This window comes from Scyliorhinus torazame, chromosome 10 (genome assembly GCF_047496885.1).
Source record: "Scyliorhinus torazame isolate Kashiwa2021f chromosome 10, sScyTor2.1, whole genome shotgun sequence".
In the NCBI taxonomy this organism is placed as follows: Eukaryota; Metazoa; Chordata; class Chondrichthyes; order Carcharhiniformes; family Scyliorhinidae; genus Scyliorhinus; species Scyliorhinus torazame.
Window position 1 is genome coordinate 236,126,988 of NC_092716.1, and position 26,940 is coordinate 236,153,927.

A 26,940-nucleotide genomic window follows, 5' to 3' on the forward strand; every position below is an offset into this window, starting at 1 on the left:
GTCTGCTTGCTGTACACTTGAGCGTGGCAGACTTTCATTGTCTGCTGCTGGTTGCTTAGAAACCCTGAGAAAAGGTAGGTCCACTCCCAATACCGTGACACTCCTGCAATAATAGCTCCAGATCAGCATCAAAGCAGCCAGGTGACAGTGACTCCCTATGCTTCAAAAGAAAAATACAGTTTGTGAAGACATGGTTTTCCCAACAGTACGGATGATAGGAAGAGAATTGACACAAGGCGCGAAGCTGGCATTCCGCAGGAGGAAGTGAAGGAGTTAGTGCTTATATTCAGGTTAGAACTTTGGAATTGCATCCTGAATCAGTTCCACAAAACCAGCAAGGCCCTGTAGGATTCAAGATAGCCCTTAGCACACGTGCAAAACTTTACACAAAACTCACTCACTTCTTGAAATAAACCCCCGAAGATTTTGACGAGGTCAAAGCAAATGAAAACCGGCCTGATGTAGACTACAAGTGTAAATAAACAGAAAAGAATTATGAAAGAAAGAAGTCAATGATGGCGATGCACCTAATTCTGGCTTTCTCAAAGAGGCAGATTTCAGGTGAAATCCTTTATGTCTATAATGGATGCACACTGTTAGGGCACCAGACCAGACCCCGAAATATTGATTGGATACTGGACAAAAAACCCAAACAATTGTTCCACTTGTAAAACTGTGAGGAAAGGAGTGACGATTCTGACCAATTGATACCTTTTTATGTTAATACAAACTTTAATTTAAACACAGAATTAACCGCATCAACATCAACAAAATAACTTTACAATTCTTAAATAAAAGGGAAAACTTGAACTTACTACTGACACCTATTAATTCAAGATGAGCAACACAATACAGTTCAAATGCCACTTATAAATAAAGTTAACAAAACAGGTTAGTTGCTTATCTGTGCAGATACTTTTAGAGAGAGACCCTTTCAAGAGCAGGTTCAGTACACTTCTGCCTTGTCAGACTCAAATCTTATGGCAAACTGCTTTTCAACTTAAAAGCTTATAAAAACTACCAAAGTACTGACAAACCTGGCTCCTCTATTAATTACATTGTCTGTAACCCACTAAGTTCCATGATCTGCTTAGCTTGGAATAAATACAATCCCCATAAATTATCAACACTCCAGGGAACCATCCAAAATATAAACACTATTACATTCGTCCTTGATCTGTAATCAGGCAAGTGGCTGGAATGAATGATTATCTCACTCTTTTATGACACCTTAATTACAGCTTTAGCTGACAACTGCTTGTATGTATTTTTAACCAGGGTTTTAATAGAATTATTGCCACAAATATGAATTATAATATATATAAATTCCTCACATTCATCACAACAAGGAACCAACTTGAAGAAAAGAGCAAGCATATCTGAAAATGTTTCAGCAACTATTCATTTTTGGTTGAGTTACGTGCTTTGGAAAAACAACAATGTGAAAGTGTAAAACTTGTGAAGAAAGATTATCCAGAAATTATCATTGGTAAATAAAGCACTTCCCTTTTTATATTCCAGAACATTCTGCAGATAAAGGACATTTAAGCCAGCAGAACATATGTCAAGTCATCATCCAAGATAAGATTCAGTTGGTATTCCCAAAATTAGAATCAACATTGAGGCTATTTATGAGTCTAATGATAACAAATTGCTCAGGGGAAAGGTCATTTTCATGACTGACATCCATCAAGAATGAACTGCTATGATAACAATGCTGCAAGAAATTTTATCTGCCCTGAGCACGACGTGAATCGAAAGTGCGAAACTTTGTAGCTTACCATTTAAGGACATTATCGAGGACTTTACTCTCAAAAAGCATGGAAGAAAATGTCTTAAAATATTTTACTTAATGAGATGTGCAAACAGACAAAGTGCAGGTTGGATTGGATTGGATTTGTTTATGAAAGAAAGAAAGAATCGCTTATTGTCACGTGTACCGAGGTACAGTGAAAATTATTTGTGTTCCTGCTTCCAGTTCGAAAGCTGTTGCTCTGTGGAACAGCTTTCTCTTGGTGTTAATACAATAATTGTGAAATTACAAATTAATTTGAACGTATTGTATAATGCACACAGGTGCTTTGTAAGACATGTTTCAGTTAGATTATAATTTTTCTTCATTCCTTCATCTCCGTATATGTACTAATCTAAAGCTTTCATATCTTCTATTTTCAATGCCCTTTCTGTAAGAATAATGAAGGATTGTTTTTCTTGTACGGATCCCCGCTGGGGATAGGATGCATCTCTCCTGCTCTGCAACCCCTTGACCAAGTCCTCCAATGCAGCATTGGAAAATCTCAAAGCATGGCTGCTCCCGTGTTGTGCCATCCTTCTGTTGTTTCCCAGGCAGAATCAGATATGGACTGTCTTCCAGCCCCAGCTCCACCTCCGGAATGCACATCCCCTTTAAGTAACACAGGTTAACTTCAGCTGGTGCTAGCTTCTTATGATGTGGGCCCTCTGCTGAGGTGCGCAGCCACTCAACAATTCAATTAACGCCGGCTACACACTGCAATCATGTTAATTATGAGGCAGCATGAATTTGGCATGCTGCCTGCATTAGAAATGAGCGACACGAATTAATTTAATTTCTGGGGGGCTGGTTAGAACAGTTAGCTAGTCAGTTAGCATATGGTTCAGCACAACATCAAGATTGCTGGGTTCAATTCCAGTTCTGGTTGCATAGACGTGGGGCCAACCTCCTCACCCTGTGCTATAGCAAAACCATGGCATGAGCCCTGGTTTTGTGGCTCTTGAATAATCGACGATGCTACCTGGAGAAGGTGAAGAATCTGTTGTGGAAAGGTGGAAGCTAAAGATATGGGGAAAAAAATTATAATAGAAGCACTTACGGAGCAGGACCATAGATTGTTCTCTACATTTGGATGCCCATTCAACAGGATTCACTGGCAAAGATAGTCTTAACTTTCTCCGTGTGCTGGACACAATGGTGGCGCAGTGGTTAGCACTACTGGTCCGATGTTGGCCCTGGGTCACTGTCCGTGTGCAGTTTGCACATTCTCCGCGTGTCTACGTGCGTCTCATCCCCACAACCCAAAGAGGTGCAGAGTTGGTGAATTGGCCTTGCTAAATTAAGTTGAAAAAAAATAGTTGGAGCGGAATCCTCCGCTTTGCCGGTAGTGCACTCTTACCCGCGGATTTCCCGATGGCGTACGGGTGCTCACAATGGGAAACCCCATTGGCTGGCTGCCGGGACGGATGGTCCCACTGCCGGCGGGGGTGCGCCGCACCCGTTTTCGGGATGGAGAACCCCGCCCATGAATACTTTCAATTTGATTTTTAAAAAAAAAACTTTCTCCATGTGTGAATGCCTCCGAACGCTGTGTCTCCGCTGAGGTCTTACAATGTAATATCGTGTAAATCAGGACATTATTCACGAGGTAAACTGGTGCATTGTGATATTAATGCATTAACACATTATAATGAAGTGATGCATTATCCACTATATTAACAAAGGAATAAATCTGGTTATTTGAAATCAATTAGCATATTCTTTAGTACAATCGATAAATGATTGGCCTTCAAATAAGTTAAGATTCTTTGTATTTCTGTTATTGCAATTTAATTCTACCTATCAGTGTTGTAAAGTACAGAGAGGTACATGTAATTAAATGTCAGCTGGATTATGTATGTAAAAATTAGAATGGATTAAGAGTTATTATTCAGCATGGGTGAGGAAGTCAGATGAAAAAGAAAATAGGCTCCTCCAGGACATCAAGATGCAGTCAGGCTCTGTGACTAATTGACAGCAGGAAGCACACTTGCTGTGAGTAGACGCAGCCACATTTATGTCTCAAGACATAAATATCTGAAATTAGACCTTAAGATGCTGGATAAACTCAGCAGGCCTGGCAGCATCTGTGGAGAGAGAAAGAGAGTTTACGTTTCGAGTCCGTATGACTCTTGTTCAGAACTGAAGAGGGGGTAGAAGTGTGATTAATTATATCGTTTGACAGGGGAGTGGAAGAGGTGGGGCCGAATAGAAGGTCAGGGATAGGTCGGGGCTAAGGAGAGAATGACAAAAATGTCATGGACCCAAGACAAATGGTGGCATTAAGGAGAAAAAAGTGCTGAAAGTGTCATAAAGGTAAGGTGACAGAATGTGTGAATAGGAGAACAAAAATCAGTGCTCAGTGAAAGTAAACTGAAGAACAAGTAACAGATGGACCTGTGGAGGGGTGTGGGGATATTTGCATTGAAACAAACCAAGGGAACAAAAATAAAAGGTGGAGTTCAAAGTTGTTGAATTCAATGTTGAGTCCAGAAGGCTGCAATTTGCCTAATTAGAAGATCAGGGTGGAAACTTTCCGACCATTTCTGCCGGTCGGAGTTTCTGGTCAGGTTGACGGCAACCCCCTCTCCGGCATGGGTTCTGCGACAGCGGAGGGCGTGAACAATGGGGAAAACAGTTGACAGCATCGGGACTGAACGGTCCTGCCACCGGCCAATGGCGAGACGTCGCTGCCGCTGCCAAACAGTTCGCGTAGGGGGCAGAAAATCCCGCTCGAGGTGCTGTTCCTCCTAATTGCGTTGGGCTCCACTGGTACTGCCTCCCGGTACAAAGAGCCAAGGCACTTTCCCCCTCCCTGATGCATTGCAGCGTCCACAGCTCGGCCTCCAGCACAATACATTTGAGCCAAAGCTTCTAGAGCTGCAAGCACTTAATACGGACGCGTTTGCCCTGGATCACACTGGCATCAATGATCTCATCCATGCTGCAGATGTCACACATCACCTCTCCTGCCATTCCTGATGTGTTGTAATGGAAGAATTAATTATTTTATTCAGTTAATTATTTTTCCTTTTTTTCTACTATGTTTATCAACATTTCCACCAGTTTTATACTATTTTAAACATCAGGGGCAGGATTCTCTTCACTGCTGACAGAATCGGGAAGCTTGGTTCTGACGTCGAAATCGCAGCGGACACTGATTTCACGCCAAATAGCAATTCTCCATCGCCTCTGTAGGAGCGTTTTCAGGGACTGAGTATTGAGCTGGCTTTTACGTGGCGATGGGTCAGCTAAACACAAAGACCCGCGGAGACAGCAACTCTGGTTATGACGGCTTTATTTTCCAAGCTTGGTCAACGTACGAGGGACAGTGATTCGGGTAAACGCCAAAACCACGCTGTTTTACATTGCTTCATGTTCAACAGTTATACAATTTCCAAAAATCAGTAGCCCACCAGTTGGACTTGATCCAATCTCTGCAACTGTTGATTTTACCTTGACCAATGAATTTTACTTGAAGCAGCATGGCGTCTGCGTGATCCACTCATGATTTAGCCCTATCCTGATCCCTGGTCACCTGTTGTTTTTCACGAACCTTGCATCTGCTATCTCTTGCTTTCCCCTACTCCCATTTCTCTTATCACAGTTGGTTCCTGCCTGTACCATGGTCTGTCTGATACTGTCTGTCGTAGGAATGTGGTCAAGTTAGCTAGCTTAAATCCCATCATACATTACCGCCACTACTGTTAGCTAGAGTTTAAATACTTATTATTGCTTTGTTCTAAGAATACATTTTTAATGGTTAATAATGATTGCTGAGTACACTTTCTGTGATTGGTTTCAATCCTCAATAAACTAACTTATGTAGAGCAATTTTAGTGTTATCCTAGCTATCCAGTTTTAAGGGGCCTCATCTCAGGACCCCCCCCCCCCCCTCCCCTTCAGCCTCGACAGTGGCACCAATGCGGTTTGGAATGCACATACAGTAAATGCCATTTGCATATCATTGGCGGGCCTGACCTGGTATTCTCCAAGGCCTTAGCGATTCTCCGCCTCTAATGGGCTGAATTCCCGATGGCGCGGTTCACTTGTATTAAAAAATTTGTGAACCCAGTGTTGTGCACGATGGCTCCCGGGCTACTCCATGGGCTGCGAGCGGAGATATCCCCTGAGGATCCCCCACCACCTGGCGCTGCCAGTCCTGGAGGCCCGCTCTGGTCTCGACCAGGGTCTGCACACTCGCGGCCATGGAGTACATGGAGTGGACTATCACTGTCTGGGACTGCGCCACATCACCTATTGACTGTGACACCACCTTCTGGATCTGTGTCACGTCAGCCAGTGACTGTGCAACCTACATCTGGGACTAGGCCACCTCCTTCTGTGTCTGCGCCACGCGGCCAGCACCTGGGCAATGCTGCCACCGTTCTCCGCCATGGCCTGCAGTGACTGGGCCACACTCAGAAGTTCCACTGCAATTTACAGGTGGGCCTGCCTTGGGCTTCTGTCATCGTCTGCACAGAATGCCCCAGGCCTTAGACATGCTGATCCATAGCCAAAACCCTCGCGCCCAAGGCTTCCAACGTGGAAGCCACCCATGCGATGTTGACCTGGGTGGCATGCATGGTCGGCACCACTACCTGTTGGACCACTCCAACTACACCTGCAGGTACTGGATACTTGCTGATAACCCCTCATGTAGTCCCCGGCTCTGCAACTGGATCTCCACGATCAATGGGACTGTCAGTTCCAGAAGCCCAAAACCAATCTGGACGGCAACGAGTTCCTGGGGTCGGCCCACCCTCCAACCGACCGTCCCCTTGGGCATTCCTACCTCCACTGGTTGTACCGGAGCAGCTGTGTGGTGCGTGCCCGATAGTGTCCCAGGAGCTTCTTCACCAAAGTGCCCAACCGCGGTGAGTGTCTCTGGGATGGTGGAGGGTGTTGGAGACAGCTGTAACGATGAATCTGTGTGATCCCCAGACTTGAGCTCCGGGATATCCTGGGTCTCACATGGCAATCTGCCATCCAAGCTGCAAATCTCATTGCGGCTCGACTGCCCCCTTGGGTATTCCCGTACCAGCCTCCCCGAACAGGCGCCGAATGTGCCGACTGGGGGCTTTTCACAGTAACTTCATTTGAAGCCTACTTGTGACAATAAGCAATTTTCATTTAATTTCATGGGAGGGCTCCGGCTTTGGCAATGGGTGGGGGCAGGGGACCCGCCCCCTCACCAGCAGGTCCTACAAGGCACAAGCCATGACACATGATTAGATAGTGGGCCGGAGGGTAGTGGGGTTGAGGGTGATGGTGAGGGTAGGCTCAGGGTGGTGGTGAGGGTGGTGGTGAGGGGGTGTGAGGGTGGTGGTGGTGAGGGTGGGGATCGTGTTGGAGGGTTGTCACGGGGAACCGCAACTAAGCGGGGTGACAATTCCTTGCCCGTGGCCAACTTTCCCCCCCTCCCCGGCCAATTCCCTTTCTTCAGGCCCGTCAACCGCATTCAGGGCCCTCTGCTCAGCCACAGTGAGGGGCCGCAGGTCCAGTGGTCCCCCTCCTGTCTTCTTCCACTCTTGGCGGTTTGGGCAGCCTTCTCCAGAGGGGGGGGGGGGGGGGGGAGGAAAGAAAACAACAGTGCTAAACAGTCCAACGCATGCAGCCCAAGTAGCTGGTGGCCTCAGTGGCCAGGCACCCAGCCATGGCAGTCGGTATGGGTGCCGGCATGTAGTGAGGGTGGGTGTTCGGCTGTACTCCTGGTTGCTGGGGGGTGGGGTTACAGGTTTGTGGCACCGGGGTTGGTACCTGGGGCAAAATGCTGCCTCCTCATCCTGGCTGCCCTGAGGAGATCGTTCAGTCTTTTACGGCACTGCTGGCCGGTCCGGACGATGTTACTGGTGATGCTCACCTCCTCTGCCACCTGCGTCTAGGCACAGCCAAGGGCGGCATCTGGCAACCTTCTTCCCGGGCCGGGGTACAGGGCCGCCCACCTCTCCTTTGACATGTCCAGGAGGGTCTCCAGCTTGCCATTGATGAAGCTGGGGGCGGTTCTCCTCACTGCCATCTTGTTGACTGGTACGGTGTGTGTGGGCAATGAAATGTGTATGTTCGGCTGCAGCTTGTCAGCTTCCTGAGTGTCGATCAAAACCAGTGAATCCGGCGCCTTGTTTCATTAGAGTCGCTTGTGTTCCACATGGTGCAAGTGCTGGCCCCTGAGCAGTCGCTGAGTCAGTGCAGTTACGCGGTCAGTTTTGCTGTCGTGAAAGTCCATCCATCCTACCCTGATTCTGCGGTTACGTACGCAAGATCCAAACGGCTGCACTGCCCCCGCACTGATGCTCCACCCGTTGCAGCCGCACCACATAAAGCCCCCGGCTTTATCTGTCGATACGGATGCAGTATGGGCGGGTCCGTGGTCACGCATGTGCACGCTGGCGGCCTGTGGCGGCCGCGCCAAGTTATACATCGTGGCCGCCACAGGCCGCCGGCGTGCACATGCGTGCACGCGGACCTGGCCTGCCAAATACTGCCCCCTTGTAACCCCCCTCGCCACTCCCGGACCACCCCCCACCAGTCCCCCCAGCCCAGGCCAAAGGCCCCCCTGCCAGCTGAACAGCTCCCCGCCCCGTCTACGACGACGCTGGACACAGTCCGCAGCCGACATGCGAGGTCCCCAAAAGGTGACAGGATACGTGTCCCACGCGTTGGGGACTCGGCCCATCGGGGGCGGAGCATCGGGAAAGGGCCTCAGGATACGTCCTGAGGATGTCTTGAGGAGTATGCCGTTTTTGAGGGGGCGAAGCAGCGCAAAAACAGCGGCGCCCCCGATTTCGGCGTAAAAATGGATGCTCCGGCCGATCCGCGAACGTGATTTCGGGATAGCGGACCGTAGAATCCAGCCCTCAGTCTCAGGAACGGAGAAGCTAGTCGAAGGAAGAGAATATATCTTTATTTACCAGATGCTCACCACATACTCTGAGGGATTTTCCTGTTGATTCCCTCAGTTCCTATTTCCTTAACATTTTATGTCCATTGTCTACACCATGGTGTTGACACCCTCAGCGATCGTCCTTGGTGACTGAACCACACAATGTTTACCTATGTCCGCCAGTGACTGGGACATGCTGTCGAGGCCCTCAGCCATGGTCATCACAGACTGAGCAAGACCTTGGACATCATCACTAACTGCTCAGACATTGTTCTACAGATTTTCCACTGCGGTTACCACTCCAGCAGCGTTGGCACGCCATCTCCTGCACCCGAAGGCTTTGGGACGCCCATAATCCGCCTTGTAGTGACGGGAATGTTGCTGACACCCCCTCTTGAATCTGCATCGGCTCTGGTAAAACCTTGTCCAGAGGCTTGCCAACCGTCTGGACCCAGTGACGGCTTGAAATGTGTTTCCCCTTATTAGTGGCCAGAAGCTGAGGCTGGGAACTCAGACAAAGGTGAGTTTCATGTGGGGGCTTATTTTTGGCACTAAGTGTGGGTGAATACAGATTGCGATCGCGCTTTAACAGATGACGCATAACACCCTGCCAAACTCACCCAAAATTACACATTGCCATTTTTTGGTGAATAGCGGCCTCCATCACACACACAACTCCCAGTACTCTTTTGCAAAGTCGCACTCCAGTCAAACAATGCAAAAACAAACATTTTTGGATGAAATATTTCAAAAACGGCATGCACAGAATGATATCGTAACCGGCGATTGGGCGCAGAATCCCTTTTTGAGTTGGAATCGGGGGCGGTGCCTGTTTTCGGATGCTCCGCCCCCTCTAAAAAGCATCATCGAGGAGCGCGCCGCACGCCATTGGGTCGGCCTCAGGACATCACCTGAAGGCCTTCTCCCGATGCTCCGCCCCCGATGGGCTGAGTTCCTGACTGCGTGGGGGGGCGTGTGGTCTCAGCGGTCGGGAACACGGCATGGCGGCTGCGGACTGTTAGCAGCGCTGCCACAGTCGGGCGGGAGCCATTCTGCTGGCGGGGATTCCTTCGGCGAGGGCTTGGGGGACTGGTGGGGGATGGCCCGGGGGTGGCGAGGGGTGCCCTATCTGGCAGCTCGGGGCCGCGCACGGCCAGCGCCATGCCATACAGCGCGACCACTGCGCGTCGTCGCCATATGTATGCATGGCCACGGACCCGGCAGTTCACGACTTTTATATCGTGAAGGCCGGGCGGTTTACGTGGCGCGGCTGCCAGCCCCTTGCCGGTCAGACGATCGGTGCTGGGGCAGCGCCGGCTTTTCCCACATAAAACGCCATGGATCCTCTGGGCATAGCCTGAAAATCGGAGAATCTAGCCCATAGTTTCCCAAATGGAGAATTTTGGTCATTATTTAATTTGTCTAAGTTCAGAACTGGAAAAAAATATTTGGACGTGATCCATAATCTAATTCTGAAAATGTGTAAACCTTTATATATCTCTCTTGAGTTGGATTTTCAATAGAATTATCAAACGTTCTGAGTACTATGAACACCCAACTCAGTAAAATGGGACAGTGAGCCCTACAATCTGACTGAAAACCATACTGGAAAATTTCTCCGAAAGGTCTGTTCTTTTCCCATTCGCAGTGTGTGCATGACCAAAGTTCTCAATGCATTTTATTAAACCTCTGTCCCAAATCTGACACAAATTGATGTTGCTGCACTTCAAGTGGCGATGCTAACAGTGGTCGGGTAACAGGAGCAAGGTGACCATTTTTCTCATTGGTGCTGCAGGGCTTGTGTTATTTTGAATTAATTTTTGTTCTAACCATTTCATGTTCTGAACAGTCAGTCAATTCTTTGCCATATTTAGCTAGCTCTGTAGAAGGTACAGTTTAGGCTTTGGGGGAGTTCGGGGGTCGGGGGGGGGGGGGGGGGCGGTGGGGGCGGTGGCAGAGGGAGTCGCATTGATTTCCCTGTGGGAATCCTTACATTTCGAATGGTATGTGAGGAGTAGTATGACTTACAGGATTCTTGGACACCTTCCTGAGGTAAATTGCAACTTGTTACAGAGGGATTGACTTCCTGCAGCCTTTGTCTTGCAACGTCAAGAGGTGCCAGGACAATGTTTGAAGCTTTCTTGTGTGCAGGGCGTGGAGGTGACCTTGATGATACAAATCCATTCCCATTTGTAGGAAAGAGATCACCAGCGATCATTCTTTGTAGCCTATTGGAGCAGACCACAGGGTCAGACCACAAATAGTCAATGTTGTTACAGGCTATATGTACATATATATGTAAACACATATATTCAGGAATAGGCCATTTCATCCCCCCTCCCCGAGCTTGCTCTGCTACTCAGTAAGGTCATTGCAAATCTTGGGGGTGGATTCTCCATTGCCCGATGCCACGATCAGGATTCCAGATTGGCCGGAGAATCACATAATCACAAAATCACAGAATACTACAGCGCAGAAGAGGCCTTTCGGTCCATCGAGTCTGCATCGATGCATGAAAGGCCCTGACCTGTCTACCTAATCCCACTTGCCAGCACTTCACCCATAGCCTTGAATGTTAAGACGTGCCAAGTACTCATCCAGGAACTTTTTAAAGGATCTTGCCTCTACCACCCTCTCAGCAGTGCATTCCAGACGGTCACCACTCTCCGGGTAAAAATGTTTTTCCTCAAATCCCCCCTAAACCTACCAGCACTCACCTTGAACTTGTGTCACCCTCACAACTGCCCCTTCAACTAAGGTGAACAGCTGCTCCCTACCCACCCTGTCCATGCCCCTCATAATCTTGTCCACCTCAATCAGGTCACCCCCTCAGTCTTCTCTGCTCCAAACGAAACCAACCCAAGCCTATCCAATATCTCTTTATAACTTTAATGTTCCATCCCCGGCAACATCCTGGTGAACCTTCTCTGCACCCTCTCCAGTTCAATCACATCCTTCCTATAATGTGGCGACGAGAATTGCACACTGTACTGCAGCTGTTGCCTCACCAAACTGCTATTCAACCCCGTCATGACCTCCCAGCTTTTGTAATCTATGCCCCGATTGATAAAAGCAAGTGTCCGGTATGGCTTTTTCACCACCCCTATTAACCTGCCCTTCTGCCTTCAGAGATCTACGGACAAACACGCCAAGGTCCCTGTAGAGTGAAAATATTCACACGCTGGCCTTTGAATAAGTAAAGAAGCAGTTTATTATATCAGAGCTCTGGGAGAAAGGCCTGAGATGCCGCAGTCTTAGTCAGCACACTTTCTCGCTTGAGCTAAGGTTCACATTGGGTTAATATAAAGATTTAAAGGGCGGAGTTAGCTCATACTGGTATTTACATACAACAATCAGCTTTATTCGTGTTATAATTCATTATAAATGCAGTCAATCAATTTTCTTGGTATCCAGTATGAGCCATATATGGTTAAAGTGGGTTGGTGTCAGACCAGCCCCTAACTTCAAGCAGTAGTCACTCAAAACCAACATAAAGCTATGTCTCCTGCCTGCATCTGGAGACCTTGAGCTATTGAGGACACATTTTGCTTGTTGTCCTGTGAAGCTGTTGTCAGTGGCTGTTAAAATACTCCCTAGAAACAACCACGTCTGGTTCCCATTCAATGAGGTTGTTTATCCAGTTTGTAACTTAACACAGCTAATAATTGTTCAGGAATGTGGCTAGTTCAGCTAAAAGCCATTTTGTGTCTTTAGTGTTGCGAGCTTAGCTAACAGCCATTTTGTGTCCTTTCTAATATTAGTAATTCTTAGGTTACTGTGGTAGTCGGTATTAGGGGTATTACGGTACCCTGAATAATGCTGTAAGACCATTGGTGTGGGAGGTACCTGAGACTGCTATTTTCATTGGTGAAGCCTGCCTGCTGGTTCCGCCCAGTAAGGCAGAGTATAAGAGCTTGTGTCTCCCCAGCAGCCGCATTCTGTGCCTGCGCTGCTGGGGGAAACATCTAGTGCAATAAAGCCTTCAATTGTCTCCAATCTCGTCTCAGGAGTTATTGATCGAGCATCAGTTACAAAATCACAAGCATTGTGTATACACTATCTATTCCTACAAGTTGCCTCTTACATAATTAATTATCCGGTATACATTGTAAAACACAACATTTTCCTACAACAGCCCTTTGTTCTTCGGAATGTCCCAATGTCAGACCGTTCACAGTATACTTCCTTGTTAAATTGATATGTCAGCAATAAACACACAACGAGTGATGAACGTAACTGGGGCTTTAATACACTAAACACTAAACTGGATCGGAGGCGGAGACTTGCCACCTTTATACAGGAGCCCGAGGGGAGGAGCCACAGGTGGAGCCAGCCGGGACAAGCCCAGGTATGCAACAACACAATACAATGCAATACAGTGGTTTACCACAATCACTCCTTCCAAAGTGTATCACCTCACACTTTTCAGGGTTCAATTCCACCTGTCACTTATCCTCCATTCTGACCATCCCGTCTATATCTTCCTGTAACCCAAGACACTCAATGGTTCTTTTTTTAATAAACATTTTATTGAGGTATTTTTGGTTTTACAACAACGACAAAATATAAACATAGTGCAAAAAAAAAAGCCTGCTACCTACCTTTCAGGTCGCACCTTTATTAACCCCCTACTCTAAACTAAACTGCCCCCCTCCCCCTTCTACTGACGATTAATTTTCTGCAAAGAAGTCGACGAACGGTTGCCACCTCCAGGTGAACCCTAACAGTGACCCTCTCAAGGCGAACTTAATTTTCTCCAGACAGTGAACACTAGCCATGTCAGTAATCCAGGTCTGTGACTTCGGAGGCTTTGAGCCCCTCCAAGCTAATAGTATCCGTCTCCGGGCTACCAGGGAAGCAAAGTCCAGAACGTTTGCCCCTTTCTCCTCCTGGATTCCCGGATCTTCCGACACCCTGAAAATCGCCACCTCTGGACTCAGTGCCACCCTTGTTTTTAACACCATGGACATGACGTCTGCAAACCCCTGCCAGACTCCCCTGAGCTTTGGGCATGTCCAGAGCATATGGACATGGTTCGCTGGCCCCCCCCGCATACCTTGCACACCTGTCTTCTACATCAAAGAACCTGCTCATCCGGGCCACTGTCATGTAAGCCCGGTGAATGACCTTAAACTGTATCAGGCTGAGCCTGGCACATGTTGTGGACGCGTTGATCCTACTCAACGCATCCACAACGGGAAGGTTGAGACCTGTTTACACAGGAGGTCCAGCACCTGCAGGTACCTAAATTTGTTTCCGCTTGCCAATCCGAATTTCTCCTCCAGCTCCCTCAAGCTAGGAAAGCTCCCTTCTATAAACATATCCCCCAGCCTCTCAATTCCTGCCGTCTGCCATCTCTGAAACCCCCCGTCCATCCTTCCGGGGGCAAACTGGTGGTTATTGCAGATTGGGGACCAGACCGATGCTCCCTCCGCTCCCACATGCTTCCTCCATTGCCCCCAGACTCTCAAGGCTGTCACCACCACGGGACTGGTGGAGTACCGTGCTGGCGGGAACGGCAGACGCACCATTATCAGCACCCCCCCAAGCTGGTGCCCTTACATGAAGCCGCTTCCATACGCTCCCATGCCGACCCGCCCCCTCCCCCGCCCCACCCGCCCCCTAGTCGCCACATTCCGGCGCCTGTTCGGGGAGGCTGGTACGGGAATCTGCCTTGGTCTGCTTTAAAAGCCAGCGATTTAGCCAAGTTTGCTAAACCAGCCCCTGAATAAAAATGGGGAGACACTGGAACACAAACAGGAACCTCGAAAAGACCATCATCATCACCGTCTGGACCCTCCCAGCTAGTGACAGCGGGAGCGCGTCCCACCTCTGAAAATCGTCCTTCATTTGGTCCACCAGATGGGCCAGATTAAGTTTGTGTAACCGTTCCCATTCCCGCCCCACTTGGATGCCTAGATACCTAAAACTTTCCCCAACCACTCTAAACGGCAGTTCCCCCAATCGTCTCTCCTGTCCCCTTGCCTGGATCACAAACATCTCGCTTTTCCCCATATTTAGTTTGTACCCCAAAAACTGGCCAAACTCCCCCAGAATCCTCATGATTTCTTCCATCCCCCCCCGCTGGGTCCGACACATACAGGAGCAGGTCGTCTGCATAAAGTGAGAATCTGTGTTCCACTCCCCCCCGGACCAACCCCTTCCAGCCCCTTGAGGCTCTCAGCGCAATTGCCAGCGGCTCTATAGCTAGCGCGAACAACAGTGGGGAGAGGGGCCACCCCTGCCTCGTCCCCCGGTGTAGCCTAAAATAGTTCGGTGTCGTCCTATTTGTCCGTACGCTCGCCACAGGAGCCTGGTACAGCTGCCTGCCCAAGTCAATAAAGCCCCGTCCAAATCCGAACCGTCCCAGCACCTCCCACAAATATTCCCATTCGACTCGATCAAAAACCTTCTCTGCGTCCATTGCGACCATTTCCTCCACCTCTCTACATTCTGGGGCATCATGATCGCATTTAGCAACCTTCTTACATTGGACACCAACTGCCTGCCCTGAACGAACCCCGTCTGGTCCCCCCCAATCATGTCCGGAACACAATCTTCAATCCTAGAGGACAAAGTTTTGGCCAGCAGTTTGGCGTTCACATTCAATAGGGATATCGGCCTGTAGGACCCACACAGCTCCGGGTCCTTATCCCGCTTCAGAATCAGCGAGATCATGGCCTGTGACATCGTTGGGGGAAGCACCCCTCTCTCCCTTGCCTCATTGAATGTCCTCATCAACAGCGGCCCCAATATCCCAGAGAACGTTTTATAGAACTCCGTTGGGTACCCGTCCGGCCCAAGGGCTTTACCCGTCTGCATGGCCTTCAGACCCTCCACTATCTCTTCCATCCCAATCAGGGCCCCCAGCCCTTCTGCCATTCCCCGTCCACCTTTGGGAAATTCAGCCCCCTTAGAAAGTGCCTCATCCCCTCTGGCCCCTCTGGTGGGGGTTCCGACCCATACAGCCTACTATAAAAATCCTTAAACGCCTTATTCACCCCTGCGGAGTCTCCCACCAGGTTCCCGTCTCCATCCTTTACTTTCCCTATCTCCCTGGCTGCCTCCATCTTTCTAAGCTGCTGTGCAAGCATTCTGCTGGCCTTCTATCCGTGCTCATAGATCGCCCCCTTGCTTTTCTCAGCTGCTCCACCACCCTCCCTGTGGTTAACAAGCCGAACTCCGCCTGTAGCCTCCGCCGTTCCCTTAGAAGCCCTGCCTCTGTGGTCTCTGCATACCTCCTATAGATCTGTATCTCCTTCACCAGTCGGTCCGTCTCTGTCCTGTCTACTTTCTCCCTGTGGGCCGTATCGAGATCAGCTCCCCTCTAATCACCTCCTTCAATGCCTCCCAGACCACCGCTGCTGAAATTTCCCCCGTGTCATTGACCTCCAGGTAACTCTGAATACATTTCCTCAACGGCCCGCACACCTCCTCGTCTGCTAAAAGTCTAACCTCCAGTGCGGGCGCTGATTACTGTCTTTACTAACCTGTAGGTCAACCCAGTGCGGAGCATAGTCTGAGATTGTGATCGCCGAGTACCCCATGTCCACCACCCCCGTCAGTAAAGCCCTGCTCAGAATGAAGAAATCAATCCGGGAGTACACTTTATGCACATGTGAGTAGAAGGAGAACTCCTTTACTCTTGGCTGCCCAAATCTCCATGGATCCACCCCCTCCCCCCATCTGCTCCATGAACCCTTTTAGCTCCTTAGCCATTGCTGGCAGCCTGCCCATTTTTGAGCTTGACCGGTCTAGACCAGGGTCAATAACTGTATTGAAGTCCCCTCCCATGACCAGCTTATGCGAATCCAGATCCGGTATCTTCCCCAGTATCCTCTTTATAAACTCCACATCGTCCCAGTTTGGCATGTATACATTTACTAATACCACCTGCACCCCCTCCAATTTCCCACTGACCATAATGTACCAGCCTCCCCCATCTGTAACTATTCTACCCGCCTCAAACACCACTCGCTTGTTGATCAGGATCGCGACCCCTCATCTTTGAGTCCAGTCCCGAGTGGAAAACCTGTCCGACCCAACCTTTCCTTAACCTAATCTGATCAGCTACTCTAAGGTGGATCTCCTGCAGCATTACCATGTCCTCCTTCAGTTCCCTCAGATGCGCGAACACGCGTACCCTCTTGACCGGCCCATTGAGCCCTCTTGCATTCCAGGTGATCAGTCCAGTTGGGGGGGCTCATCGCCCCACCCTCCCTTCGCCAATCAGCCATCCCCTCTCTTGGGCCAGTCACCAGCTCGCGCCCCGTGCCTCCATTGGCCCGCCCCCAGGCAGCCTCCGCCCCTGACCTCCTCTCTGTCCCTCAGCAAGAGTCCCTCCCTCGTCAGCAGAACATTTCCACCCCCCCCTAGTAAAAGCACTAAATAAATCAACCCCTTTGATAAGCATAGCATCTGTTCACCCCCCACTACGTTTCCGTGAGCTAGCCCGCCCAGCTAGCTTGCTGGCCCTCGCCCCTGGTGCCAGACAATCTCCCACCTATTGTCCCTTTCTCCCCCCCCCCCTCATACATACATATTCAAATGGAAAACAATCCCAATACAATTGTCCGAGAGAGATGAAAAAGAAAACCCTAGTTGAACTCAAACAGAAGAAATGGTCAAACAAAAGATCCAGCATCTGAACAAACACACCTCCATCCCCCAACAGTGCAAATACAAACTTTTACCTCATTCAGCTCTGCAGCTGCTGCCAGCAGGCATTACAAATAATGACCGAAAAAAAACAAGAAACAAGAAACTTTTTCTTTGCAAAACATAAATGTTACAGCCAAATTCAAAGTTCAAAGTTCTCAGCCTGACACCAGTCCTTTCCTTTTCGCGAAGTCCAGCGCTTCCTCAGGCGACTCGAAATAGAAATGTTGTTCCTCGTATGTGACCCAGAGGTGGGCCGGGTACAACAGCCCGAACTTCACCTTTTTCTTGAAAAGGGTCGAGCTGATCTAGTTAAACCCCGCTCTTCTCCTGGCCACCTCCGCGCTCAGGTCTTGATAGAACCGCAGGATACTGTTGCCCTCGGGGGGTCTCCCATTCGTGGCTTCCTCGCAAGCACTCTGTGAGCCCCTCCAAGGGCCGAGGGAATGCCCCACTCCCCCAGCAGCTTCTCGAACATGGCCGCTATATATGCCCTAACCTGTTCTCTAGGTCCTCCACCTTCTCCAGGAGCCTTTTCTGCTAGTCTCTTAGCATCCCCACCTCCAACTCTACCGCTGTTTGATGTTCCTCCTGGTCAGCCAGCGCCTTCTCTACTTTCTGGATCACCCTATCTTGGGCATCCAATCTAAGTTCCAGTCGCGAAATTGCCTCTTTAATCTGGTCCAAGCAGTCCTGCTTCTGCTTGGCGAAGCCCTCTTGGATAACTTGCAGCAACTGCACCGTTGACGGCTGGGTCGACAAGCCAGAGGTCCGGTCCTCCGCCATACTTACTCCCGGTGCAGCTTCAGCCCAAGCCTTCTCTGTCTTTCTGTTTCTACCTTTGCGAGCACTCCTAGTCCTCCTCTCCATGTACCGATGTGGGAATTCAGTTCACAATTGCCTCTGTCATCAATTTTTCAAATCAAGTCCGGTAAAAAATCGGGGGAAAAGGTCCAAAAGTCCGAACCGAGCGGGAGCCACCAAATGTGCAACTTACTCCTTCACAGCTGCCACCGGAAGTCCAAGATTCTCACTGTTAACCACCCGGCCAATCTTTGTGTCATCCGCAAACTTACTGATCCGACCCCCCATATAGTCATCTATATCATTTATTTCAATGACAAACAATAGGGGGGCCAGCATGGATCCCTGTGGTCAGCCACTGGACACTGGCTTCCAGTCACTAAAGCAGCCGATTGTCTTTGCTATTTGTCTCCTACAGCTAAGCCAATTTTGAATCCACCTTATCAAATCACCCTGTATCCCATGTGAATTAACCTTCTTAATAAGTCTCCCATGTGGGACCTTGCCAAAGGTTTTGCTGAAATCCATGTAATCTACATCAACTACACTACCCTTATCTCTACACTTGATACAGGCTCAAAATATTCAATCAAATTTGTTAGGCATGGCCTCCCTCTGACAAAGTCATGCTGACTATCTCTTATCACACCTTGCTCTCCAGGTGGAGATAGATTCTCTCCTTCAGAATCTTCACCAGTAGTTTCCCAATCACTGACATGAGACTTACTGATCTGCAGTTCCCTGGCTTGTCTCTACAACATTTCTTAAATAGTGGGACCACATTAGCTGTACTTCAGTCCTCTGGAACCTCCCCCGTGGCCGGAGAAGAATTAAAAATTTGGGTCAGAGCCCGGGTAATCTCCCCCCTCGCCTCCCATAGCAGCCTGGGACACAATTTCACCCGGACCTGGAGATTTGACCACTTTTAAGCGCACCAATACTTCCAATACCTTGTCACTCCCTATGACAATTTGTTCAGGAACCTCACAATCTCTTCCATAATTGCCTCCTCATTCCGTTGGGTGAAAACAGATCTGAAATATTCATTCAACACCATACCAATGTCCTCTGGCTCCATCCACAGATTTCCCTCTTGCTCCTTAATGGGCTCTACCCTTTCCCTGGTTATCCTCTTCCCATTTAAATACTTATAGTCCTTCTTGGGATTTTCTCTTACCTACTTTTACCAGGTAGAGCTTTCTCATTCTCTTTGCTCTCCGAATTGATTCCTTAAACTCCATCCTGCACTTTCTGCACGCCACAAATGCCTCTGCAGACTTGCTCCCTTTATCTTTATTAAAAGCCAACTCTTTTTCTTCTCATCGTATCCTGAATGTCTCTGGCCATCCATGGTTCTCTGGGTTTGTTACACCTTTCTATTACCCTAGAGGGAACATATTGGGCCTGTACCCTGCCCATTTCATCTTTCAATGCCTCCCCACTGCTTTTCTGTAGGTTTCCCCACAAGTAACTCTTTCCAGTCCACCTTGGCCAGTTTCTGCCTTCTTTTGTTAAAATCTACTCTCCCCCAATCCAAAACATTTTTTTGCAACTTGTCTAATTCTTTGTCCATAACAAACTTAAATTGAACCATGCTGTGGTCGCTATCACTAAAATGTTCCCTCATCAACTCATCAATCACCTGTCTGGCTACATTCCCCAGAAGTAGGTCCAGCACTGTACCATCAATTGTTGAATCCTCTACATATTGAGCTAAAAGGTTCTCATGTATACATTCAAGAACTCTACTGCATCTAAGCCCTTAACATGATAACTATTTCAATTAATTTTGAGAAAGTTGAAATCACCTAATATAATTACCCTCTCATTTTTCCAGGTCTCCGTGAATTGCGCACAGATTTGCTCCTCAATTTTTCGCTGTCTATCTGGGGATCTATAATAAACACCCAGCAACGTAGCTGTCCCTTTTTTATTCCTAAGCTCTACCCCCAAAGCTTCATTTGATGCCCCCTTCAAGATTTCATCTTTCCTTACTGCAGTAACTGCCTCCTGAACTAATAATAACAATGCAATGCCTCCTCCTCTTGTATCCCCTCCTCTATCTTGCCGGAAGACTCTATATGCTGGGATGTTGAGCTGTCAATCCTGCCCCTCGCACAACGTTGTCTCTGTGATAGCTATTACGTCATAATTACACGCATCAATCATCACCCTTAACTCATCCATTTTACCTTTAATACTCCTGGCATTAAATTAGAGGCCATCCAGCCTTGTCTTACTCTCTTGAAACTTATGATTGCTGTATTCCCTCTGACTTGATTGCTTTTCTATGTTATACTGTGTCCCTATTCTGCTATCAGTCTGCATATTCTCCCCCTGCCAAACTAGTTTAAACTCTTCCCAGCAGCACTAGCAAACCCACTAGCGAGGATGTTAGTCCCACTCTGGTTCCGACCGTCCCACTTGCACAGGTCCCACCTTCCCCAGAAACGCACCAATGGTCCAGGAATCTAAAACCCTCCCTCCTGCACCAACTCGTAAGCCAAACATTCATCTGTGCTATTCTCCTATTCCTGTACTTACTAGTGTGTGGTACTGAGATTAATCCATAGATTGCAACCTGAGAAGTCCTGCTCTTTAGTCTATTGCCTAACTCCCTGAATTCTTGATGCAAGACTCATCCCTCTTTCTACCTATGTAATTGGTATCAACATGTACCATGACCTCTGCCTTTTCGCCTTCAGGATGCCCTGCAGCCGTTCAGCGCCATCCCAGGCGCTGGCATCAGGGAGGCAACACACGATCCTGGTGCCTTTATCATGATCGCAGAAGCACCTATCTGTGCCCCTGACTATGGAGTCCCCTATGACTATTGCACTTCTGCGCTTTGACCCTCGCTGCTGAACAACAGAGCCAGCTGTGGTGCCACTGCTCAGGCCGCTGCTGTTGTTTTCCCCCAATGAGCCATTCCCCACAACAGTATCCAAAATGGTATACTTGTTAAAGAGGGGGACAGCCACGTGGGGATTCCTGCACTGACTGCCTAATCTTTCTCGCAGCCACCCAATAATGGTTTACCATTATTAACCTTTAAACTGGATAACTGAACTTATAGAAAATAAAACTGATAGAAAATGAAACTTATAGAAAATAAAAAAGAGTAGACTTACCAATTCAATCACTGCTCTGCTTCAAATTCCAGCTTAAAACTTAAAGCTTAAAACTCTCTCTGCCTGTGGCCTCATGCCGGATGTGTCCTCTCTCCCACTGCTTGTATGCAAAGCTCACAAGCACTGAGAATGGAGTCTCAGAAAAATGGGTATGGCGCTGTTGCGATTCTCCGATCCCATGCCGACGGCCTCAGATTTGAGTTGCATGCTCCTCAAGTATATTCAATTTTTGCAATGCATAACAGAAGACTACCTCTACTGTTTATGAGATTGATGTTCAATACTGAGGTTCCATATATGATTAACAATTTTAAATATATATTGTATTATATGTATCTAGTGCAGTCATGGTTAAAAATCTGGATTAATGTGTGCATGTATTTGCGGAAATAAGTGTTCTAAAATTCCTGCTTTAAAGGATAGACAGACACTGGGGCTACAGAAGAGATAATTGAATCATAATAAAAGCAAGATCATCAATAATTCCAAACATGTAAAGTGTTTACCTAAATAGAGAAAACGGAATTTTGTTTATAGAGAAAAGGATCTCTGAGGTTTAGATACTTGAGGAGTTGTGGGTAGCCTTAGTAAGATGGTCACAACCCAGTTAGTGAGATAATCATGATGTAGTTCATGGGGGGAGCAAGGGGCTGAAGCAGCCAGGTGTTGAATTTCAGTTTAGATTGGGGATGAGAACAGAAGTGAAGCTTTTTGCCAAATGCTGGGAAGTTAAACAATAGTTTGACAGTGGCAAGAATCTGCAGGCTGTTTACTGAAGGATCTCTCTCTCTCTCACAGTAGTCTATCCAATTCATCTCTATACAGCAAATATTCCTGGATTTGTTGACTGTATTTAAAAGTGGATTTTGACCTGAGATGGATTTTGCTTGTTAGGGGATAAAAAGATATCAGTTAGGAGTTAAAGTGATTCATTTTATTGTTAAGCATTCTTTAATTAGTAATTCTAAGCTATTTCTTGTAAGATGTCAAAGTTAGTTTAATACTGCGTTAATAATAAAGTTTGCTTTAATATACCATATCCCTATTTATACATGGAGTCACTACTGGAGCAAACTATCCTTTCCTCACAGTCTTACAAATTAAATTAAATATTGGGATTTCTGTCCAGTATCCTAGCAACGGTTGGAGTCTGGTCCGAAATTGTAATATGTAGCCGAGGAGTCATCTTTCCACTCCCTGGACAGCATGGTGGTGCAGTGGTTAGTGCTGCAACCTCATGGCGCCGAGGTCCCAAGTTCAATCCCGGTTCTGGGTCACTGTCCATGTGGAGTTTGTACATTGTCCTCGTGTTTGCGTGGGTATCACCCCCACAACCCCAAAGATGTGCAGGGTAGGTGGATTGGCCATGCAAAATTGCCTTTTAAATGGAAAAATGAATTCGGTACTCTAAACTTATTTTTTAAATCTTTCCACTTACTATTAAGGAACTGCACTGTACCCCTTTCCAACTCCGAGATCCTCGTGCTCACTACTACCTGGTACACAAGCCACTGAAAGCCCTTCTTGATAATTGTTTCTTCCCAAATGGGTATGTTTTTACTGGTTCCACAGTAAATCAAATGCCATGACAGGGATGCGGAGAATGTTCCAGAAGCTGTGGACATGGATGTGACAGTAGCAGCAAATCTGGCAGCACTAGGATAGTCACTTGGGGCGGGATTCTCCGCAATCGGCGCGATGTCCGCCGACCGGCGCCACAAACGGCGCGAATCAGTCCGGCATCGCGCCGCTCCAAAGGTGCGGAATTCTCCGCATCTTGGGGGGCCGAGCCCTCACCTTGAGGGGCTAGGCCTGCGCCGGACTGATTTCCACCCCGCCAGCTGGCGGGAAAGGCCTTTGGTGCCCCGTCAGCTGGCGTGGAAATGACTTTGCCTTGCGGCGCATGCGCGGGAGCGTCAGCGGCCGCTCACAGCATCCCCGCGCATGCGCAGTGGAGGGGGTCTCTTCCGCCTCCGCCATAATGGAGACCATGGCAAAGGCGGAAGGAAAAGAGTGCCCCCACGGCACAGGCCCGCCCGCGGAACGGTGGGCCCCGATTGTGGGCCAGGCCACCGTGGGGGCACCCCCTGGGGCCAGATCGCCCCGTGCCCCCCCCAGGACTCCGGAGCCCGCCCGCACCGCCTTGTCCCGCCGGTAAGAGAGGTGGTTTGATTCTCGTCGGCGGGACAGGCATTCCAGCAGATTCGTTTGGTTGCATACATAATGGTATTTGTTTCAAATAAATAGTGGTTTAAATAGGATGGCGCTTGAAGAGCTTTTTGTCAGTCTCTCAGTTTCTTCCATCGCACAGGTGACAAAGCAGAAAGGCTTTGAGAAGTGGAAGAGGCACTGGAGTCTCTACCGTTTGTTCAAGATGTGCATCAGAACAATTATTTTAGGTGACCTTGGCAGCATTTGTGAGGCCATTGACGTGCTCCCTGAGTGTATGGCTGTTCTTAGTGTGATAGAGGTTACATTATTGCTTTAGAAACTGCCTTCCATAGAAACTGACAGACCGTCTTAATGGGTTTCCTGCCCTTACTCTCCAATAGCTCTTCCTATCCAACCTTTATTGTAGCCATTAAAATACCTACTGGTAGATCAGTGAGGACTGGAGCCCTCCTGCAGCTGACCTCAAGGCTGCTGCTGCCCTCCAAAAATGCAGCCACTTCCCCCTTTAATTAGCCAGAATACTTTGTATACTACAGCACCACTATTTCCCTCCCTTCCATCAGCGATCATGGAATGAGGAAAGATGGTATTGCTTCGAACATGCCCTATGTCTGCAATTGGGGGAAACTCGGTGTACAGTCAGAGGAAGAAGTCATGCCCTGCTATGTAACCAGCTAATTGAAGGAAATCCCAGACCTTCCATGGAATCCCTGCAATGCAGAAGGAGGCCATTCAACCCATCGAGTCTGCACTAACCCCCCCACCCCATCCCCGCAATCCCACCTAACCTGCACATCGCTGGGAACTAAGAGGCAATTGTAGCATGGTCAATCCACTTAAACTGCACATCTTTGGAGCTTTGTGTGAAATAATGCATTTTCTTTTGTTTGTGCTGTTTAGAAATGTGTGCATATTATCTGCGTTTTCAATGGGGGCAGCATTCTACATTTTGCAACTTACCTTGTCCTCTTCCTATTCTCTGGATCCAAACATGTTTCCCTTTTCTCAAAAACACCTTTTTGTAATTGTTGCATCCATTAAGAAAGCCGGCATTTCTGCTATGATGAATTAATCTCAACGCACTGATGTTGCTAAAGGTGGGCATGTTCTGCCTTCGCCACATTAGCAACCTGTATGAAATAGAAAATGATTTTGCTGTTTAGCAATGTCACCTTTCACACTGATGACCATTAAATTAAGACAGAAAATTAGAGAGACAGATGGAGAGGGATAATGGAATTAAAGCATTCTCTCTCACTCTCTCTGAACTTTAATACACCCATATTGCAATCTATTCTCTAATTATCTCATCCTAATCATTGTCTTCTGAAATGTGTTTAAACTCTACTGGGGTAATGTATGGTCTGATGGTCCTGATTTAGATTCAAGGGCACAGGCAAACAGCTTCTTCAGCATAAGGAAAGTTTACTTAATTTGTCTGGACAAGTAGATTGTTGGAAAGAAGCACAATAGTTTTGTAAAAATAAATATTATAAATGGAGTGAAAAATAACAAAAATAAAGGGAAAATAATTAATTTATAGAGGAATTCATCATCATGGATTTTTGTTTAATTTAAAATGCCCGATTCATTTTTTTCCCAAAAAGGAGACAATTTAACGTGGTCAAACCACCTACCCTGCATGTCTTTGGGTTGTGGGGGTGAGACCCACGCAGACACGGGGAGAATGTGCAAACTTCACACGTACAGCGACCCGGGGCCAGGATCGAACCCAGGTCCTCAGCGCCGTGAGGCAGCAGTGCTAACTATTGCACTACCATGCCGCCCAACATGGAATGTTTAAATAGAGCAGCAAGCTGATAATTTTCCTAGATTACAATGCACAAAAAATAATGAATGCCTCAGATAAGAGATTCATTTTCAACTGTGACCCTGGTAAATTTTTACAGCTCCATTTTCTTTGCATTTTTTAATTTGTGCTCTGTACAGTTGGAGGTTTTCTAAGTCACCATTCACACTGAGTGCTACCTTCCAGCTGTTGCATTTGTTAATGCTATAAAGGCACCGGTCACTCACAAATATTCATACAAACATGTTGCGGGTTTATTTATGAATTCTGGGCACATGTGAACAGGTATACATGGTCATAAAGTTTAAGGACATCAGCACCACAGAGCTGTGTATGTGTTCTCCTCCAGGCCGAAGTGAAATAGAGGCTGGAACACGTGACACATGTCCCTTAAAATGATGACATGCTGCTATTCTTAAAGGCATATTACAACACGGGGTATACTGAGATGGCTTATCTTAAAGAAAATCCAAATTGTGCAGGTTAGATGGATTAGCCATTCTACATTGCACTTTCGTGTTCAAAGGTTATGTGGATTATGGGGTTACAGGGGAGTGGGCCTAGGTGTGTTGATGTAGACCCGGTGGGCTGAATGGACTCTTTGTGCACTGTAGGGATTCTATGATTCTATTCAATATTAAATCCCTGTTAAATCATTAATATGCTGGGACTATCTATCACAGTATAGAATGTTCCAAAGGAACTTCACAGAATGCTTACATTTTCCTTCTCTACATTGCTGCCAGGGGGCTCTCCATATGCCACAGCATGCCTGCTTAGGAGGACACACAGCAAATACTATAGGGTGGCTACTAGGGTTCACCAGGTGGTCTCCTCATTTGGCAAAGGGCTCCCTAACTGCAGGTAAAATGCCAGCGGTGGCAGGAAGAGGCGCATAATTGTGCACTTAAGTGGCCCAACTGGCCTTTGGGTAAAATGGCTGACTTCTAACTTCCCCAGTGATGGTAAAATGCCCTGATAGTGGGAGGGTAACAGGCACTCCAACACCCACCTTCTCTTGTGATTTTATTGCATTATCCCTCCCCAGTTTCCGCTCTCCCAGACCATCCCTGGCGGGGCGATAAAATCCTATTGGGTGACAGCAACCATAACAAGTTTAAATTTGACATGATCAAGAACAAATATATCCAGGTACCTAGAAGGTAATGAGAGAAGAGCTGAAACAAATTTACTAACACTCAAGGCGACATTAACTGAAGACACCTTTCAGGATATATTATTCACCCGGGCAGATCGGTTAGCTTAGTTGGCTGGATAGTTGGTCATGATGCACAACAATACCAACAGAGGTCAATTCCCATACTGGCTAAAGCTATCATGAAGACCCTACCATCTCAACCTTGTTCCTTGCCTGGGGTGTGGTGGCCAGTCAGCTCTCTCTCTAAAAGGTGAAAGCAGCCAATGGTTTGTGATGACTTTCATTCATCATAGAATCATAGATGATCATAGAATTTACAGTGCAGAAGGAGGCCAGTTCGCCCATCAAGTCTGCACCAGCCCTTGGAAAGAGCACCCTACCTAAGCCCACACCTCCACCCGATCCCAGTAACCCCACCTGACCTTTTTGGACACTGAGGGAAATTTAGCATGGCCAATCCACCGAACCTGCACATCTTTGGACTGAGGGTGGAAACCGGAGCAGACATGGGGAGAGAGTGCAAAATCCGGA

At 47.8% G+C, this 26,940-nt stretch overlaps 1 long non-coding RNA gene across 1 annotated transcript; it reads right to left on the reverse strand.

Moving 5' to 3' along the window:
- On the reverse strand, positions 1-24,561 carry LOC140384932 (uncharacterized). Its single transcript, XR_011933225.1, has 3 exons — positions 24,401-24,561; positions 10,704-10,903; positions 1-160 (listed from the first exon to the last, which is right to left on the reverse strand). It is a non-coding gene; the product is annotated as an uncharacterized lncRNA (long non-coding RNA).
- Positions 24,562-26,940: the final 2,379 nt, after the last annotated feature.